Raw genomic sequence first — 3,413 nt, forward strand, 5'->3', positions numbered from 1 at the left:
AACATCGATGAACCTGGAAAATACTATACTAAGTGAAATAAGCCAGACACAAAATAAAAAACATTGTACGATTCCACTTATAGAAGCTACCTGGAATAAGCAAATTCATACAGACAGAAAGATTAGTGGTTGCTAGGGGCTGGGGGAGAGGGAATGGGAAGTTATTATTCAGTGGGTATAGAGTTTCTATACATTGTATATATTTTATCACAATTTTTAAAAGCATAAAAAAGATATTTGAAAACAGCAGGAGATTAAGCCATATATATATGCCCCCTGAAATACACCCCAAAAGTAAGATCATGGAATAAACCAGAGACTTTCTTCTATTTTCCTCCAAAGTTGAATGAAAAACAGATTTCTGGTTAATTGAGGTTCCAGCTGGGTCATGGCTTCACTGTTTCACTCTGAGCTCATTCCTTCTAAGAGAAAGAGTGACGGGGAGGCTTTTGGCATGTAGAGGATGAAGCACCCTGCCTGGTGGGGCAAATGGCCTCACCTGGGGCATCAGGAGGTGTGAAGATGACTCTACCGCTCCCCTGAGGGACAGTCACTTGGATGAGTTAGGACACCAGTTTCTCATCTGGAAGAAGGGAATGCCCTGGCTGGTGTTTTGCAGCACACCCCTAGTTCCTCTACTAGCGTCCCTATGCTGGGTTGAGCCCATGACCCAAGGTGAGCATCCTTTCCCCAGAAATGTATTTTATTTTATTTCATTTTATTTCATTTCATTTTATTTTTTTAGCTGCAAAGTTGCAACCCTAAAGGTATCAGCAGCCCTGGCGATCTCAGGTGAGTAAGCTTCCACAGTTGCCAAGAGGGGCCATAGGCAACTTCTGTCAGCAGAGCCTCTGCTCCAGTACTGGCTCCCACGATCCTGGAGCTGCTTGTCCCAGGAGCCCGCCCTTCAGTCCCGGGGCCCCCCTCCATCCCCTCCATAGGTCCCTCTTGTTCTTGGGCAGAGTTGCTGACACCTGCAACACAAGGAATCCGGACTACCATGGTGGACATTTGATTAAAAGATTGCTAGGATTTATTCTGTTTTTGTTTTTGTTTTTGTTTCTGAGATGGAGTCTCGCTCTGTCGCCCAGGCTGGAGTGCAGAGGCAAGATTTTGGCTCACTGCAACCTCCACCTTCCAGGTTCAAGCAATTCTCCTGCCTCAGTCTCCCTAGTAGTTTGGACTACAGGTGTGCACCACCACGCTGGGCTAATTTTTGCATTTAGAGTAGAGATGGGGTTTCACCATCTTGGTCAGGCTGGTCTCAAACTCCTGACCTCAAGGATCCGCCCACCTCTGCCTCCTAAAGTGCTGATATTACAGGTGTGAGCCACTGCACCCAGCCTCTTCTGGTTTAAAAAACAAACAACAAACTTAAATCCTCTAATCCTGAAAAAGTTACTCTATACCAATTTAACTGTAAGAAAAGTTTCCCTTTGTGAAGGAAGTGTCTCATCTGAGACTCAGAGTGGACAGCCTAGATAATGCTCAGACCCTTTATGGCTCCAAATCCTCCCATTCAAAGACCAGATGAGAGTGGAAAATAGGAGAGGGAGAATTATGGAATAATCCAAAACAATTATTATGTAGGTTTTAAATTTGTTTCGAGGAGTTATTTAACAGTGTTTTCTCTTCCTCTGTGTTTTTCTAGATGATTCATATCTTCAAGGAAAATGTGATTGCATCCTTTAGATCAAAGATACTGAAAGGAGTTGCCTATAAAAGAAGATTTTAGGCACATAAAGGTTATGGCAATGAAAAATGCAATCTGTTCTGTCTGAGAAAGAAAGGGAGCAAGAGTCTCCCATGCAAGACTGGTGCTTAGTTCTAGCAAAAGGAGTCACCAGTTGGAGAAGAAATACATCAGTTGTCAGTCCCCACATACCCTATGGCTGTGTCTTTTTTTATTACAGAGGATACTGCAGTGAGGAATACCCACTCTCATGGTGGAAGACGAGCCAGCTAATTTAATATTGCAAGGAAGGAAACTGCCATTAATCTACACATGGAATTAAATCAACAGTGGACCTTCTGAAAGCCAGGAAAAGAGGGCTAAGGCTTAAAGCAAGAATGGCCAAGGCAGCGGGAACAGAGTATGCTCTAAAACTTCAGGTTTTGTTAGCAAGACTTTTGTCCTCTTTTAATAGTTAACCTGACCCCAGCTCAAGAATCCAAGATACTGAGTAGTCTATTGTGTACCTGCAGAAAACTTTCAAACCCTTAATGACTTATAATCTCGGTTTCAGCAATCATCTCAGCAATTCTCACAGCTCCCAGATGCTCCAGACCCACCTATCGCTCATCTCCAGCAGGAGGTCCTGGGTTTTACGATTTTAAAATGTAGCTTGAAAAAGTCTCCATCTTATCTCGGAGCAGAAGGGGTGTCACTTGCCAGCCCAAATACTCTAGTAAGTTTCTCTCTCACTCAGCTGCCACCAATGTTTCGTGCAGCCCAGCCGGGCTCCTGCAGAGATAAATATACAACTCATTTAAGTCAATGATTAAATTGAAAGTTATAATATTACCAATTAAGTTTGAGCGAAGAGGGGGAAAAAAACCCAAATTCTTTAGGAGGGTTACCGCAATGCCTGTCTTCACAAATAACACTGTCACCATTCCCCACCTGAATTCATAGTCTTATGAAAGCACCTAAGGAAAGCTCCCCCACGCCTTGTCACTAGGGTCTCCGCTTTCAGTCTCAGAACAACTACTTATTGTCTCCTAAGCACATTTTTATCTGAGAGTCTGTGTGCTCACTGGGCTGTGGAGAAACCTTCCAGAGTCAAGCGCATATCCTGAGCCTGCTAGTCCCCAAGGGGTTGAGGAAGAGGATGGGCACTGAGATCACACTGGAATAAGAAATGCGGGATCCATGCTAGGAATTATTCAGAGTATGTATAAGCCAGGTGTGGTGAAGACAGGTGACAAAAACAGCTACCAAGGTAAGGCATGTTAGACCACAGGACCAGGGCTAGGGTGTGCTTGCGGTGAGGAAGGTGGCATCTCGACTGCAAATGCTGTCATTGTCAGGTGCACATTGTGCACTTGCCCGGGCCTGAGTCTAAGTACCTGAGATGGAGCCTGGGTACCTCTCTCACTGCACCTAGCCCCAACCTTGTGGTTTACAGTTCCCCAAGCACAGCAATAACAGCTTCCATTCCTCCAGCTTGGCTGCATTTAAAATACAACTGGTGGAGGGAGGAGTTACAGCACAAGCCGAAGCCTGTCTGCAGGAGTTGGCCCTGAACCAGCAGTTTACATATGGCAGCCTGCCACATCTTCCCATCAACCCTCTGTCACCAGCCTGCCACACCTTCCCACCAACCCACCGTCACCAGCCTGCCACATCTTCCCATCAACCCACTGTCACCAGCCTGCCACATCTTCCCACCAACCCACCATCACCAGCCTGC

The 3,413-nt window shown here is 45.4% G+C and overlaps 1 long non-coding RNA gene across 1 annotated transcript in view; it reads right to left on the bottom strand.

The window, feature by feature from the left end:
* Positions 1-521: 521 nt before the first annotated feature.
* The window catches only part of LOC119468220, a 3,467-nt gene continuing 575 nt past the window's right edge, over positions 522-3,413 (bottom strand). The window contains exons 2-3 of the long non-coding RNA XR_005196864.1: positions 2,293-2,464; positions 522-974 (exon numbers count right to left, since the gene is read on the bottom strand). This is a non-coding gene — a long non-coding RNA (uncharacterized LOC119468220). The remainder of the gene's footprint in view (positions 975-2,292; positions 2,465-3,413) is intronic.

The sequence above is a fragment of the Cebus imitator genome, unplaced genomic scaffold (genome assembly GCF_001604975.1).
Source record: "Cebus imitator isolate Cc_AM_T3 unplaced genomic scaffold, Cebus_imitator-1.0 Scaffold396, whole genome shotgun sequence".
Classification (NCBI taxonomy): domain Eukaryota; kingdom Metazoa; phylum Chordata; class Mammalia; order Primates; family Cebidae; genus Cebus; species Cebus imitator.